This window comes from Anopheles merus, chromosome 2L, assembly GCF_017562075.2.
Source record: "Anopheles merus strain MAF chromosome 2L, AmerM5.1, whole genome shotgun sequence".
Classification (NCBI taxonomy): Eukaryota; Metazoa; Arthropoda; class Insecta; order Diptera; family Culicidae; genus Anopheles; species Anopheles merus.
In genome coordinates, this window is record NC_054083.1 from 52084459 (window position 1) to 52101991 (window position 17533).

Here is a 17533-nt window from a genome sequence, read left to right on the forward strand (position 1 = left end):
TACTACATTCTACAACAAGGTACACACTACACCAAAACGGAAAAGATGCAGAAACCAAGAAGTAGCACACGGTAGAAACAATGGGAAGAAAACGGTGGTAAGGTAAAACGGAACGATTGGTATTGGTGGATTTTTGTTTTCTTCAAAGCATTCAATTTTACAGATTTTGTGAAACAGTAGAAAGAGATTGAAATTGAAAAATAAAGAATAGTGGCATCCGATTCGCTCCGTGCCTTGTCGTCATTACTGAGGAACGGTAGAACCAATGCGTACTGCGACCAAAAGATGGAAGGATCCTGAGCAAAGCTCTAGCAATTGCTTTAAAGCTGCTCCCGTTCAATCCTTCTGGATCTTTTCCCAGATTTCTCATGTTGCTCCCCACACACAGTGGCCCTTTCTTATCACGGTTTCGCAGTCATCACGCTGTCTTCTTCAACGCAGTGCAGGAGATGCGAATTTTTCGGTCAACGCTTTTTTTTATTGGTGGTGGACACGCTCGAATGGTTCGGTACGGAGAAGTGAAAGTTGTCCGGGTACCGATGTCTGTACAATGACCAATGACGACGTTGGTTCCGTTTGGTAAGTACCGGAGCAGTGAGCCTTATGGCAAATTGTTGAAACTATTCCTTTTCAAGATGGTGTATCTCAAAAATCGTCTCAATCTATCACAGAACAGGGTTTGAGAGTGTGACTCTGCGCCCATCTTTTGCATTCCTCTTTAAATGGCAAGCCATCTCACCCCTTCGCGTTAAATTTGACATTCAACCATCATCAGCTGTTGGGCGCATGTTGATTTGATATCGATTACACCGGTTTCTTCCTTCTGGCATTCATCCCTCCTACCCCCCCCCCCCCCCTCTGCCACAACCCATCGGCACATTCATCGCTCTTTGCATTTCATGCGAAATGTGTTCAGACTGTACAAATCGAGAGAGTTACGGGTTTGTTTTGGTTGGAGCCGCCGTTTGGCACATTTCGTGTGTTTCTTTGTCCATGTCCGAACGTCGGCTTTCGCCCGTAACCCTTCCTGCGCCGCATACAGTGGATGGTTGTAGCGGAACACTCTGGCCAACATGTACGCCGTTTAGGGGTGGTGAAGGAAAGTCAGACCCCGGCAGAACCTTTTTCAGATTAAATGAAAAGAAAATCTAATGTATTTGTATGCGGATACGATTATTAAAAGGACAGGAGATTGGAGAACATTTCACGAAACAGTGAGAAATAAAAAGAGAAAAACCATCGGAAAGTTTCCCCGAAAACTGTGTCCATCGAACAGCCCATTGTGTGTGTGTGTGTCGGCCTCCTTTGTTGAATGGTTGAATGGTGAAAACCTCAAGTACTGGGCGCGCACAGTATAGACGGATGCTGCAGGGCCCGTTCCACGAAGTGGCGTGGGCGCGATGGTGTGCGTGTCGCTGCGCTGCTGGTGTTGGTGTTCGGGTGCGGTGTGCCGTGTAGCGACTGGCACACTCATCTCATCAATGAAAGGGGAAAATTCATAGCGATAGACGGATTTGGGAGGAAAAGGGTAAGCAAATCACTTGTATCACCCTTTAAACAATAAACTAAAATAAAACACAATTTTTAGGACAATAAACAACCCCACGGAAGGTAAAACGGATGCAATTCCAGCACAAAACCAACCCCCTTTCTATTTTGACCAATCGCGAACCAGCCGCACACTGTGTGTGTTCGGTGGTTCGTGCCCGACTCGGGTGCGCGCTCGGGTCTGGCCTGGCCGCGTTCGCATCGGCCAGCACATTTCGTGTAGAACCGCGGTCGCGAACGGTTTTGGTTGACGCGCTGCCGTGCTGTAGTGCGCCTTCCGCTCCCAACACCCAGCCACAAATAGAGACACACAAGGAGAAGAAGAGGAAGTGGAAACGGGGAAAAAAACAGTCCAATGGTATTTGCGGCCGTGAAAGAAGAAGAAGAAGAACTAACAGCAGCCAGAAGTCAAGAAGAAGTGAAGCAAAAACAAAAAAAAAACAAATCCAACCGTCATCGAGTGGGCAAACGGATGTGAATTTGGCCGTCCTAACACTAGCCCTTGTGCATCTCTTGCTCTGTGTATGTGTGTGTGTGTAAAGTGAATTGTTGCAAGTGCGCTCTGCGGTGAAAGAAGGTGCAACAACAGCAGCAGCAGCACGGGAAGAGGAGCAGTAGGAAAAAGCACTTCACTGCTATTGAGAGAAGAGGTAGAAGAAGAAGAAGAAGAGGACGGCGCATCGAAGTGAACATAAAGTACAGTTAGAAGACAGCGCGCACCAAACACATTACCAGCCGGGGCCGCCTATTACAGCGTGAGTGAAAGAAAGAGAGCGACATAGTGACAGCTAGACACGGTATGCAGGGGGCGGCACCACCGGAGGAAAGGCAAAGCAAACGCAAACAGTTGGAATTTGGAGTCGACGAGGAGCGCTTGCTTTGTTTTCCAGTCTTGCACTGCCACCACCACCACCGCCGGCAGAAACAAATGCACGACGACTAATTTCGCGACCCCCGCGTGCGACGGAGCAGAGCACAGGAGGAGGACAAGAGCATTCCGTTGCACTGTGTGCGTGCGTGTGTGAGTGTGTGTACTTTTTTGTGATTTAAGTGAAAAAAGACACTGAGGTGTGCAAGATTTGTTTCGTGTATTTCTCACCCCCATCAAGAATCCCGCAAGCAATGTGTGTGTACGTGTACCGGTGTGTGTGCGCTAATAACGTGACGTGAGTGAGTGCGTGAGAGCAGTGTGTGTGAGTGTGTGCATTTGGCAGCTAATTAAGTGTCAATTGGCAAACCGTCCCGTATTTAAAAAAAACTCCCATCTTCACGTGATTTCGTGTGTGTGTGTGTGCCTGGGGGTGTGTTTCAAGGAGACCTTCTCTTCCCCTCGCTGCATCTCTTCACATACAGTCGCACCTCTTTTGGTGTTGGTTAGCAACCGACCAACCCCCCCTTTGTGTTGCTGATTGAGTAATGCGCACACTTGACCGTGTGTGCGCGCGCGACTACTTTGCTAGTGTATGTGTGCGTGTGTGTTCGCAATAGTTAAGCACCATCAGTCAGGAAATTAAAGACGGTTAAATCCGTCTCCCTCCCGACGGCTTCCTTCGAACAAGACGTGTGTTTGGTGCGTAAATCGTTCTGTGCTGTTGCGCGTGTTTGTATTGGGGTACGACCATTTCTTGTAACGCAAGTAGATTGCTTCCTACGCGTACAACCACAACAACAACAACAACCCTTGTAGAGGGAAAAAACACACACGCGTCGTGCGCTGTGATCAGTGATCGTGTCGGTTCGTGCGCAGTCCCGTGTGCGCCTGTGCGCTTGTGTGTATTAGTGGTGATCGTGATTTTCCCTCCCCCTCCCGTGAGTGCGTGCAACGGTGGAGGGTTGCGAAGGGGTGCATTATCATCATCACCATCATCATCGTTGCGTTGCTTTGCCGAGTTCATCGTGTGTCTGTGTGCGGGTCTGTTTTTTTTTCTCATCTGTGATGCAAGTGGTGTGGCAGTGTTGGTAAAAAAAGAGAAAAAAAAGAAAGCCACGCCACTGCGCGATACAAGAAAAAGTTTAGTGCCCTGTGGCGATATTGTTTGGGGGGTGTACCACCATGTGTGTGTGAGTGTGTAAATTAGTGGATCAAGAGTGTGAGAAAAGAGCAAAGAGCTTTGCGCATCTCTCGCACTGCTGCTGCGTGCGTGTGTGTGTCGGAATGGTGAAAACGGTGCATTATGTTGTGTAAAGCCAATGCGATATAGCATTTTTGTGTTTTTTTTGTGTTCGTTACTCGTCCACTCCCCTGTTGCTCCCCGTTTTTCTATTGGTTTGTATTGGCACGCGCGCCATCCCTTTCCGCGCAACATCTGCGTGCGGGCCGTGCAACGCAGCAGCGCAAGTGACATCAGGAGCGTGTGTTAAAATAGAAATATAATTTAATTCCGCGCAATTCTGGCTCAGCTCGTGTGTGCTTGTGTGTGTGTGTGCGCGTGTTTGTACATGTGCAGGCTTATGTGTAAATTGGCCGTACAGTGATGATGGAATTGCATCCACGGCTAGAAGCAGTAGTAGTAGCAGCAGCAGCACCAGCATCGATAAGGCGTACCACCTCCATTTTTTCGCTGCAGCGCAAGCCTGATGGCACGTGGGGCAATGCTAGTGCAATGGCAACGGCGACGACAGTGAGCGAAGGCCACCACCAGCTCCGTAGCAACGGCAACAACTACAACAACAACTACCTGTCTACGTGACGTTGTGCAATCGGTGGAACAAATGGAACGGCAGCGTACCGTCATCGTCTGGAGTAAAGCAGTAAAACAGTAGCATCAGTTCTACTACTTCTAATACTCTAGCGCTAGTACTAGTACGACCACTACTACTACTACTACCACTTCCCTACTACAGTAAGCAAATTGTGCACTAAAGCGCAGCACAGCACGGCAGAGATCCGTTCGGCGAATTTGGTGTGTTTGAAAGCAGAGGTAAGATAGTACAGCTCTTTTTCTTTGCTTTGTGTTATTCTGTCTATGTGTGCCTGAGTCCAACAAAGATCGCAAAAGGAAAACAAAATCGTTTACTGCAATTGCAATAACAACCCCCCTTCAAAATTGTAACTAATGTGGGAAATTAGTATCACGATTTTCCCACCACCGTTTGTGTCTCATTCTATTTTGATTTAACTCGCCATCATTACGACGTTTTGGGTTTTATTTCATTCCCTTTTTGTTTGTTGTGGCATCGAGGCTTTTCCCTCTCTGAACGGTTGTTTATTTTGCTATCTTAATGCATGATCGGGATCGATAATTGTCTGTCAGCTAGCAGGTGGTTTTAAAGCTTCTTTTTGTAATTTTTGTCAAAGTAATTACCATCAACAGATTAGCTTCATTCGAAAAAAAAAACTACATCACCGTTATATCACCTATTAGGGGATGGTGCGATAAGGGATGGTTTTTTCCGTTGCAAAATGTCACACATTTGTGTGTGCTTTTGTTGTGCTTTTTTCTATGCAAATTTGGGGGAAAAAAACTCCTACAATACTTTTCTCTCTAACAATCCGGATGATATTCCAACAAGGAGCTGCTGTTTATCTGTACTTTCCTCTCGGAACAGATCCGGTTTGGTGGAAACGGTTCGAGTGGCAAATTTCTTAGAAAATCCGATCTAGTTTTGTGTACTGTTCTGCAAAACACACACATCCACTCTTTGCTCGATACGGGGAAAAGCATCGGAAGCGGATTGCTTTGTTACGGTACAGTCCTGGCAAAGTTTTCCTCGCTGTGGAGTGAGCGAGAGAGCGAGAGAGTTGTGAAAAGCTGCAACCATTCCTGCTGCTGCTGCTGCTGCACTCGCCATCGATGCACCTTTTTATTTGCATCATTAGAATCGTTGCCATGGCGAACGAACCATTTGTCTGTCTTGTTTATAGCCGTTTTGCTCGTTGTGTTAGAAGCCAGCAAAAAAAAGGAGACATTCTAAAAGGAATCTCGAGTTTGATGCGAGTTTGCGAGCACTAATTAGATGTGCTGGCACGGCGGTACAACAGATATGACATGTTTATTGTGGCAGAGAGCATCGGAACGATGCTTTTTTCTTCCTGTTTAGCATAGATTGAATGGTTCATGTATTGGCTATTTTGTCGAGACACGGTGGAAATCTATCGCCCACGGGGCTCTGTTCTGCGCACGGCGCAATTCAATTAGTCTATCGGCGGACTGCTAGGACAACCCTCACTCCCCACATCACCTTCCTCCCAGCTGGGCGTATTGTTGCGGAGGAAGTAAAGCTGCAATTCAAAACACAATCTCCTGCAGTGTTTGTTCGCTCCAGTGTACTCCACGGCCCAAGTCCGGTCTGAAAATGGTTCCGATGATGTGAAACGCGCTTTTATTTATTTTATTTCCACCAGTGCGATTCCTCGTTCGAAGCTCATCGTCGTCGTCTTGCAGCCAGATTGGCAGCAGATAATTGCGCTGCCCGCGGCATTTGCGTTCTTCCGACTGCAAAAATCGAACGCGAATCACAATGCTGTTTGCATACAATTCGATAACAACAGTTTGTGTTCTTTCATTTCTTTCCTTTTCTGTAATGAAAAGAATGTTGTTCGTTGTTGTTCTTTCCTGTGCAATGAGTTGTGTGTGCGCTCGTTAAATTATTCATCGATGGGCGAGATAAAAACAAGCAACATAACGAGGCGATTACTTCTTATTCAGTGTTTTTTTTTTGGACGACAGAATGATTTGTTTGTCGATTGAGGACAGGTCGTGGTTTTTGCTTGATTTGTTTTGACTACAGGCAGATGAGAATCATTGAGGGAATTGTTCTTCCCATTCTTTAATAAAAATCTGCTAAAAGCTCACACACAAAGCAAATGTTTGCATGCGCCTCAAGCTTCTGTGTGTGTGTGCTCTACAAAGCCTTAAACAAGTGTCACTACCACCAGTCAATCGGCACTGTCCGCTATTATCAGCTGGCCCTTCTTCCAGCAAATGGCATATTATTTCAGCTCGCATAAATTCGCGTCATTTTACACAGAAACAAGGGGGAGCCGTTCCCGAGGGTTGCGGGCTGATCGTTACATAACACTGAATCAGCTCACGCCTTCCACCTCCTCCCATGCCCTCCCTCCTTCCCAAGAGTTGCCTGTCCACCCCGCTATGTATGTCATCGTGTTTTGCTGACACAGATGTTCGAGTGCAGAAACCTCAAGTTTCACGGGAGTTGTTTGTGCGTTGGGTGGCGGACTTCTTTCGTCTTCTGTTTTTTTTTTTGCTGCTGCCTTTTTGCCTTTCCAAGAAAACCAAAAGCCTCCTCACCCTCGTTTGCCTTCCCCGCTAGAGGGTTGTAGGGGTTTGTTGGGGTAGGTTTGGGAAAATGTTACGTATCCGAAGGGTGTAACAGACTCTGTTTACCTGGGAAAAAAGGACGCAAAGGGGCAGTTAGAGGGAACAAAGTTAGTCTGTGCCTTCCCGAAACCATTTCCAATTCGGCAATTGGGAGCCGATCTTTAATGGAAGGGAAATGGATTGGAAATGGCCTCCTCATACGAGATGATTCGTTTGGTGGCACTTTGTTTTTGGGATACGAGAAGGATAGCAATTAAAAAAAAAAAAAAAACGCTTGGATAAAACGTTACATTTTCATACGATTCCGGGCCGGGTCGGGCTTTATTTGCGCCAGCCAGAAAATCCAGGCTCAATTTTATGGCACCGACTTTTTGATTGACCGTCGTACCATCGGGGCTGCTCTGCCATGGTTGTCCCTGCAATACCAACATTGTACAGTGCAGAGCGTAATAGTAACACAGTCCCTCAGCAACCTTTGTTCATTGTGTGGTCGATGGTCGCCTGCTTCGATCGACACACACACACTAAACTTTTGTAATGTGGCAGAGTTTAAGGTTATGCTTGGCACCGTACTCTTGGACTGGCGAAGGAGAGGAGGACTGTCGTTGAAGCTGTTGGTTGTGCACGCGCTTTCAGCTGGGGCCTGGTGTGCCTGGTGGCATTGAAGGTGAATAGAGCTGTGCTTTCGCTGTGTCAACGTCGTCGCACAACTACCATTCACAAACAAAACGTTTCGAGTCATCGAGGAAAGGAGAGGAGGGACCGTGTGGCGAAGAATCGGAGCTTTATGCTTTATGCTGACCTAGGCATAACAGACAACGGTCTGGTGCAACGACGGCACTGGCTGATGTTGGGTTTGTTTGCCAGCAAGTTTGCCAACTTTGCTGTCGTTCCACTGTGTTGAGCCATCTCTTGACCTTAAATCTAGCATTTAGTCCTACTAATGTCTAGGATGAACGGAACCTATTTAAACAAATCAAATTGACGGACAAAATACCAAATATTGTTTGTAGCAGCATTCGTAAAATGGCTCACATTCCAATGAAATTCCAACAACTTCCGGTGCGTCCAAAAGGATGCTAGAAAACGCTCAGCGCCTACTCGTTGGTTTCTCCTACAAAACTTGGAAATGATTGTTGATTCCAATATGAATCATCAAACATTCCAATGGATTCGCGTTTGACGCGGCTTCCTTCGTCGGGGAGAGCTTCACGTGCGCAAGGGAGGGTGATGTTTTGTGTGTGTGAATTTTCTCAAACAGCGGTAATCATGTTTAAAAGTTCGCCGCAAAGGCAGTGCGCTGAGCTGAGCCTCTGAAAGGGTGGTGGCCTTGAAATTGTGATAAATTTTGCACGTGCTTCGTTGCCGATTTGCCAACGGAGGCCGAGATGGGGCTGGTCGGTTGGAGGTCACGGTTCGCTTCCTCTTCCTATGCACAACAACCGCCGCCACCAAGATTACATTGGCAGGTCGTATGTGATTGTGTGTGTGTGTGTTTTTCTCTTTCAATAATCGAATGTTCCCAAAGAATAACACAATTGAATTTGTTGTAAAACTTTGCCGTCGATATTCCGGGGAGAGAGAGAGAGAGAGGAAGGAAGAGCTTAGTTGTTGTTTAGATAGTGAATAAGCCGTCCCGTTGTACGGCCGATCCGATCCGGGTAGGCTTTAAGGCAAGCATAAGGGTTAGCTCAGGGTTAAAAGAGCACGTCACGTCGCTCCACTCTTCCTCTCTTTACGGCTCTTCCGTTTGCGTGGCGGCTCCAAACGGCGAATTTAACGATCGTGTTGTAGATGTGTGTGGTTGATTCATCGGGTTGGCAGCATACCAAACCTTGTGGAGTCTCGCGTGTGTGTGTGTGTGTTTGTGTGCGCAACAAAGCTTTTTCATCACGTGTTTCCATAAGAATGCGGTATCGATTTTTGAATTGGTTTTTGTAGAAAAGATTCTTTCAGTATTACAACAATACATTTTTACTAATAATGTTTTCTTATGTACCATTTCAGATTTTAACAATAAACTCACACAAACATCGTGCTCAACATTCTACTACCATTAGTTTAAGGTGAGTCAACAAACTAGTTTGTATTGATGGGATGAACACTAATTTACCAACATGAATAAATGGTAATAGAACATGCTCCAGAAGCATAAGAAATGAAGTTCCTGAATCGGTGTGATGGCAGCTCTCCATCATCAGGGGTCATTGTACAGTTTAAAGAGCTTTTCGACGTTTGCTTGCCACATTCTTCTGTACGCTTGATGAAGTTTTTTCGACTAACTCCCATCGCTCTCAGTGGTATTACAGTTACTTTAGCTTGGATGTAAGCGTATTTGTGTTTTTAAAAAAGTTACCATGAAGCTTTAATTTAACCCAAAAAAGAATGCTCAGAACGGCAGCGGGAGGGTAAAAGGCATCGACGGCAACTAATTAACTAATTGAATGCGCTTCGGCTACGTTTTCATTATTTTCACATTAATGAGTCGTGGATTGAATTACGCGGTCCATAATGTGTACCAGCTTTTTTAATATACGTCCTTATCACACACCACATCTGCAAACAATTCCACCCAACCGGGTGGGCTCACTTGTTTTTTTTTTGTTCCTCCACAGTGTGCTGCACGGTGGTGCATTTACATCCACAGCGTCCATCGTCAAACAACTTCGCTTCCCCTCTGTTGTTCGCACGCCACTACTAAATACACTGTTAACAAATTTCCCCACAAATTGCATCCTTTTTTGTTTGCAGATGCGCCTAGCGTGTGGCGAGAAAAAGGATGTGTCACAGTCACAACGAGAGAAGAGGATGTGTGTGGTTGGGTGAAGGGGCAATGTTGGTTTGTGATGCTGCTGCGCGCATCAACACCCCTTGTTTGTGCGTATTTGCAGCGTATTTTTTGAGTTTGCAACCATGCGCTGGTCTTTGTACGCTGCTGGCTGAAATTAGTTTTTCGCCTCGTTTGGGCATCCGAAGCGAGGAGGAGGAGTAGGCGAAGGGACTGGTGACGTTTTTTGCTGCTAACTTGTGCATCAAAAGCACTTCCGTTGCCAAGGGAAACGGATCCTGTGCGTGTGGGTGGTAGTGTGGCGGTGATGGTGGATGGTGCTTCTGCTGGGATCGATTTCATCGCGAGGGGCTGGAAACAAATGGTAAAAAACACCAGCCCGGAATGCCGGGAAAGCTGAAATGTTGCGATGATGTGCCGGTGACGTACGAAAGGTTCCTTTTTTGTTGTTGCTTTGTCTGTCGACAGTGGTGTGCGTTATCGTGTGCCAGCTCACCATGGAAACTCATCGGCGTTGCCGTACCCGTGTGCGGTAGTGTTTGTGTGTGTCACCGTTGGAATCGACCAGGAGCACAGAAGCATAAGGACGATGTGTTGTTGGGTCGTGGCTTTACCAGTTGGAGGGGTTGGAGCCGAAGTTACACTGTTGTTTTGCTTTGGCCTCACCTGAAGAAAGTATATGTTCATCCCCTCCCCCCCCTCCCATCGCTTCTTGGCAGTGCCGGTAGTGTAAAGGTGCGGTTGAAGTTGAGAAGTTGACGAGTAGTGAGTGACCCACTTGTAGCGAGCGTATGTGACGCACAGCAAAGCAATACAACAACAAAAATCGTTGCTGAGGCAACCGGAATGATTGGATTTCGGTGGTCGATGGTGACTGCATGATTGAGATAGATTTTTCGCTTTTCTCTTTTTGTGCCCACACATTTACTCGTTTCAGCGTACGTCCGCGCAGTACGCAAATGATGCATTTAACAGTGGGCGTAAGTGGAAGCGTTTCAGGAAAATTTGATGGTAAATTAAAAAAGGGTGCAACATCTTTTTTAAATATTTCACTCTGTGAACGATTAAAACCAAACGGATTAAGAGCATGAAATATGTCAATTGTCTTGCTTGGTTTTTATTACGATGTTAGCAGTGCCATACATCAGGTGGTATCTTAGCGTCGTGTTAAGCGGCTGGTTTGATACTCTAAAGCACGTGAGTTCAAATCTTAAATCAACTGTGAGGCTCTTTTGAAGCAAGACATTTTGGTATTGGAATTACGCTATTTAAAGATATAGCATATTAGTAGCCGTACCACACTTTCTCTTCTCTATGCCAAACACGTATTATGTACTGGGATTATTCAGTCAGAAATGAGTAACTAACGAAATCCTACCTTTGTATATTATAATCTGACACAGTTGTCACATTGACAGACAAAAGACGGTGTTGTTAGCTTAGCTCTAAGGACAGTTAAAGCCTTTTTAATTCGCACACCTCTTATGCTGTTTTATGTGTGTCACTGCCGCTTTGAACGATTGAAACAATACCCGGTAGTGGAGATAAAACATACTTCTACCGTGAGAATCGATTCGAATCTTTCCTACACTGCTCTGCTCCTTATCCATCAAACCTGTGGCCAAACTCGAACGAAAGGCGAAGGCGACAATTTTTTCTGCCAACTCTTGCGTCCTCCGTGCTCAATGCGTGAGAGAGCCCGATTTAGCATACATATCACGTTCGATGGTTTCGTTTTTCCTGTTTCTCTGTCCCGAATTACACACACCGCCGTACACAGTGTGTCCATCTGGAGGCGCAAGAGTTAACACACACCTTCGGCGCGCTTCCATCTGCCGCGATTGCGTGCTCTATCGTCGATTGTCTTTCCAGGAGGGCCGCTGCGTTTGAATGTGTCGCCGTGAGCGATCACGAACCGAGTCGAGCTGGTTTCATTTTTTGTTCTTTGCTTGGCTGTTTCTTTTCAATGTCTTGTTATTTTTTTTTGTCATAGCGCTTCTCATTTCCTGTGCCCGAAATAAATGAAATTCATGTTTTAATTGGCTCGCTGTGCGATATTATTTAAACACTAACTCTATCACTGTGCAAAGCACAGCTATCGGCAAAACAAAATTTTGATTGTGTTGTGCAAAAATATTTGCCCTCAAAAAATCATACTGGTCGTCTTTTTAAGCGCTCTCGTGGTGGTGGTGGTGATGTGTGATGGTGAGCGCCTCTTATGTAGGTTACAAGCGTGAGCCCTTCCTTGTGCGTACGGCTTTTGTTGGTTTGCGTTTTCTTTGCGCGGCGTTTCCTCTACCGGGTGGTGGTGCGGGGTGCGTATGTCATTTTTTCGACTTTTTGCCATTTCATCAATTTCGGGTCTGCCGGTGGGGGAGCCGGCTCTCGGCGGTCGTTTCGAGCCTATCGGGGCACCATCACCAACCATCACGGCCCCGATCATCGCCAACGACTTTGTTGTTGCGTATTGCGTGCTGCTGCTGCCGTTGCTGCTGCTTTATGCTTGCCCTTCTTCGTTTCCTCCTGCTCGGTGTGCCCTCGATTTTGTGGTGTTGGTGGTGGCCACTCTACCACTTGTTAGTGACCCAAATTCCACTGGCTCTCTTGTACGTTGTACCAGACGGAGTTTGTGTGTTTTTCCTCTTCTTCCTTTACAGCCATTTCATGTGGCTGTATGCTTCTGTGTGTGTGTGTGTCTGTGTAGGATATTACAACTCACGCATTGGTTGTGTCGGATTTTGGTGGACATACATTTAGCGCTTGCTTTCCGGCGAAATAGGGAAAGGTATATTTTCGCCCGTCCATTTGATTTTGTCTTCTGTGTGTGTGTGTGTGTGTGTGTGTGTGGGGATGAAGAAGCATAAAAGAGCAAAGCTTATCTCTTGTACAGAGCTGTTGAACATTAACAAACTTTGGCAAAAGTAAACATCAGAAATTGTGCCTCAAAATCACATTCGCCGGCAAATGACTTCAAGATGTGTGGAAAGTGAATCGTCTTTGGTTATATGGGTTGGCAACACAGCACAAACAAAAAAAAAAACCCGGCGTCATGAGATGCAGACAAGCTGAAGCCAATGTTGCGAAACTCCGGCTGAAGAAGGATACACGTACGTGAGCTTGTTAGAGGTCGACGGAAAGTGGTGGTGAAGAAGAAGGCAGGGAGACCATTGCCTTCCGACAGCAGCAAGTAAACGCAAGCCATAGTAGACCAGTTCTGTCCTTTTGGCGTGATTGCTTAAGTAGGTCACATAATGAGTGTCGGTACGGCTGTGTGTATATACATAGTTGATTGCATGCTTTATCATGTCTCGTGTGTGTGACAAGGTGATGAGGACGAATTAATGAGGGAGGCTGCTTAGCACTAACTGTTTAGCGAAGCTTTCTGACCCAATATTGCACAATATTGACCTTGAAATCGATAGGAAGATGTGTTTTAAAGAGTTCAAACACAGACCTCTGGTGTATTGCAGGCTTTGATGTTATCACCTATAACCACGGGGCATTGGGCAAGTTATAAGAAGTTAATGTGTTAATAAACGCTACATTAATACAAACGAATGCGTTACATGCGTCTCCCATTCTGCGTCACTTATCTTCACTGATGTGATAATGCCATCATTCAGCAACATCCAGACTACCCTCGTCTCGGCCCGTTGCAGAGTGATGAAATTGAGCCACGAGACAGCGGGCACAAGTACACATGCCCTCATCATCTCTTCCCTTACTAGCGTCATCACCTGCTGCGTTTCAGAGGTAGATCAGAACGAGAGAATGGAAAGAAGGAGAGACTGTATGGAGCATATCAACACAACCTACGCACACACACACACGAACACCAGCAACGTATCAGCAAATGCTGCCAATTGCAAATGATTGTACGCAGACCGAAATTTGTTGGCAAAACCCAGCGAAACAAGCTCCTTCCACACAAAGCTTCGCGCTTTTATTTGCTCTTTATGCGTGGCATGAGTTTTTGCGCTGCGAGCTGTGAGCGATCAATACCAAGGGAGGAGAAGAGGGTCCCGCATCCTCGTAAAATGACTGCTCCCTTCCCACGTCCCCTCGCAAACTTGCCAAACTGTCTGTGGGGCCTGTGGGTGGTGGTGGGTGGTGTTTTGTAGGACGCCGGGGGAGGCGCTCTTTTTTTTCGGGAGCATCATTTTCAATGCCAAAGTAATTGACCCAATTGTTTGCCGATGGCGATATGCTTCGCCAGGGGCTGCCGCTGCCACTGAGCTGTTGCTACCGCTGTTGTCTTTTAGGTGTGTGTATGTGTGTGTGTGTGGGGGTGAGACAGAGGGTGATAAGCGGTCTGTTGAAGCGGCGTTTAAAGATAAGGGAAGCTCCGACACATTCTAAAGCTTGAATGCATTTTCTGTGCACAAATACGCTTACAGAGAAGTGAATCTGGGATTCCTCTTCTAGTTTGGGATCAATAAAAAGCCCTATTTGGGAACGATAACCACAATAACACTTGTCACAGAAACATCTAACGAAGACGATTTCCTTCGGTCTTGAGGATTGGTTCTGCTGTGGGCCTAGATTCTTTTTAACTTGTAAGTAGCATCGCATTGTTGTGGTTATTTGACTACCACGATTGTACTTTGTATGCGCCTTTTTGCCTTCTTTTTTTCAATGCTTCTGTACAAGCTTCATTCATTCAGCTACAAGGAAATGGCTGATTGCGAATAAAAAGCTTCTCCCTTGGGGCTCTAGCTTCCACATTTTCCCTGGAGGTGTGCCGTTTTTTTTGTTGCTGCTGTTCTGTTTAAGGGCCGTCGTAGTTTTCTGCTCCGTTTGTGGAAAGCTGCACTTTCTTCCTGTGTGTTGTGGGCAACAGAGAAGCAAAGAAGCACAACATCCGGAATGCTTTAGTGTTTGGTTTGGTTTGTGTGTGTTTGCATCGCTATGGGATTGCATCGCGAATAGTAGAAACCTTGGCAATGGGTCGGTATATGGGAAGGAAGGAATAAAAATCCCGAACCACAACACTGGCAAGTGGTATTTCCATCATCAATCAAATGATACGCGCCAGTAGAGGTTGAGGAGGAAGAACGTCTCCCAAGGACACACAACCACAGTCCTTGCTGCCACACACAGAGGGGAATCGAACGATTTTCCTCCCTCCCAACACAACGGCAGAACTGCTTTGTGTGCGCTTGCGAATAGTAGAGGTGTCTCGTGCTCCATTTACGGTCTAAGATGGTGAGATTTTTTTTTGTCGGTTATTGGTGTGTTTGTGCCCCAAAGGACCTTGTAAGCAACAATTTTCTGTACGCGAAAAGAAAGCGCGGTTGTTTGTTCCTCCCCTCGCTTCCCTCGCGCTCGCAAACGTCGTCGGGTGGACGGGGTGGGATAAAGTTTGTTTTTATGTCCTCGGCCAGGCCACTCCCCTGCTGCCGTTCGTTAGTGCTCCGTGGGAAAGAAGGAAAAGTTTATGCGCCCTGTTCCTCCACCCTCAATGTTCCTGACACTGCTGAGTTGGTGGAGGAGCTGGGAAGAAGAGAGGGGAAGAGAGGGGCGAGTTTATGGCGGTGCATCGTTTCGGTAGATTGAACTTTTTTTACACTTTCATTACTTCCGACATCTTTCGTTTTAGTGTGTGGGAGAAGGGGTATAATATATTCTTTCCGTAGAGAAAGCTCTTCTTGCTCACACAACACACTAAAAACGATGCACTGTTTATGATCCTTTTTAAGGGGTTATTTAAAATAATGCGCGGTGTGCTGCTGTTGTCCTTGGGATGTTTTTTATTTGTTTTTGAAAAGCTAACACTTCTTCTCTTCTACACATACTTGGAGTGATGAGAGAGTAGAAGAACACGACGCAGCAGATAAAGATTTCAGAAGTTGCATTCGATATAGTTGTGGATGTGGTCTCAGGTGAGATTTGATCAGAAGCCCGCAGTGTATGTGATGTGCCTCTTATCGATTGCTCTATCAAGGTCGTCTGGAGTGGACGCTTTAATTCGCCCATATGAATCAGTGATCGCAAATCCATGCTCTTCTGATGGAAGAACTTTGTGTGTAAATTGTTGTAATATCGATTGGTGGGTTTCGCTCTGTTATAAAAATATTTGTTTACTCTCTCAAATACGGATGGTAGATAGGTAAACAAGTGTAAAACTCACTTCGCGTCCCGCCTTATCGTTTCCCCGTGCCTGTTAGCGTTCAGGTTTTTGTTTCGGTGTGTTTGTGTGGATTAACTTTTCCACGTAATTTCGCTTCGCTTGAATGGCTTCACAATTGTTGCGTCGCCAGCGCGCACACCAGCTCGCGGTGTTATGCTGTGTGCTGCGGGGCGCTGTGTTCAAGAGTGAAAGCGCGGTCTGACAAAACACACCTACCTCCCCACCACCGTCTCCTCGGCATCGTCCTGCGGGGCAGTTTGGCACTACAAACAGCGGTGAAAGCGATACTGCTAGATGTGTATCCTTCCTCTCTTGCGTTGATAATGGGAAATTGTGAAAAATCATCCATGCTTTCACTGTCAAGTACGCGGGCGGCGTAAAGGTGAGACGGAACACGGAAGGTAGCATGCATCAATCCCTGGAGAGCGACATGTTCGGGGGAGATTTGAATTTGATGAGGCTGCTGACAAAGATGCTGGAAAATCGGCAATGAAACTCGTCATCCAGAGGCACACCGTGTTGTTGTTTCGGAATGTGTTTCATTCTTAAAAATAGACCAATTAAGAACCTGCCTTGGGTGGATTACATTTACATATCGTTGATACCATGCTCGGGAATGTAACGTTGACATGTATTGTGAAAAGAAAGAGACATGTAAAAATAGATATTGAACGTTTTGGGAGAACTTGTATGTGTGTGTGCGCGTGAGTTTTTAACGAAGACCTGCGGCATGCGTGCTATGGTCACGTCGTAATTCGCATACTCACCTTTATCGTCTTTCGTAAGGTTTCACTTTCGATTTTTGCCTCCTGCACGCTTCCGCTTCTACCTACCTCCCTGGCGGGGTTTTATTGCACTTTCAATCGCTTTCTCATTAACGACTTCTTTTTCTCCTTTGTTTGCTGTAAATTGTGTTACCAGCGGCAGCACCACCGGCAGCACCGGCAGGGATTCCTCTTGCCTGATGACGCGATATAACAGGCTCACTCGAGCCGACGAAAAAGCGACGATCATTATCAATGTTGCCGTTGTTGAGACAAACGCTCATGATGATGATGATGGTATGTGCTGCTGCAACGCTATTACTTGCGATCATTTACCCTTGATCGGCTACCTGCGCTCGCTGGGGATGAAGAATGTGCCCACATCCCAACAGGCGGAACGCATTTTCTTCGTCTCCGATCGCTAGAGGACGTACAAACAAAAAAAAAAGAGAAAAGGAAATGCATCACACTCACTACTGCAGAGGCAGGGGTTCAGGGCCCGTAAACGCTCACTGTGTCGTCGAGTGTGTGATGTTGTTGCGCTGGTTGGTGGCTGGCAGGTTTGGAGTGTGCGTGAGAATTAACCGCTCGATTGCACTTTCTTACCGCTCTCGTTCACTCTCTCTCTCTTTCTCTAGCTTTGTCTCTTTATTTCCTTCACTCTGCTCTAACCGTTTGCTCGTCGACCCAACCTTTAATCAAAGTGCGCAATGGTGTGTGGTGCATTTTCTTCACCGTGCGCGCCAACTCAAGTGGAGCGTCAAGCTTCAGAGCGCAGTTCGCTTGTGCCTCGTGGTACGATCGCAAAGTGGAGATCATGTGCTTCTTGTGACTTTACGATGATGATGATGTGAGTCAGTCTGTGTGTATGTGTGTGTATGTGTGTGTGTGCGTGTATTGAATAGCAAAGTCACTCGCGCGGTGAAAGTTTTTCCATCCGTTTTTTTTCTTCTCTCGTTTCACTCAGCTAAACGGTAAGAGGAAAGCATAAGCTCAATGTTTTAGAGCGTCTGTTGGAAGG

At 46.4% G+C, this 17533-nt stretch overlaps 1 protein-coding gene across 4 annotated transcripts in view; it reads left to right on the top strand.

Annotated features, from left to right (window-relative positions):
* Window positions 1-17533, top strand: part of LOC121594376 — a 60322-nt gene continuing 42789 nt past the window's right edge. The window contains exons 1-3 of one of the 4 annotated variants that reach the window (XM_041917554.1): window positions 1-102; window positions 164-579; window positions 8838-8896. The gene's annotated coding sequence lies outside the window, so the exon portion shown is untranslated. Of the gene's footprint in view, window positions 103-163; window positions 580-1423; window positions 1529-1588; window positions 4470-8526; window positions 8744-8837; window positions 8897-17533 lie in introns of those variants that run through there. The other 3 variants (XM_041917553.1, XM_041917556.1, XM_041917555.1) reach the window with 3 other exon arrangements.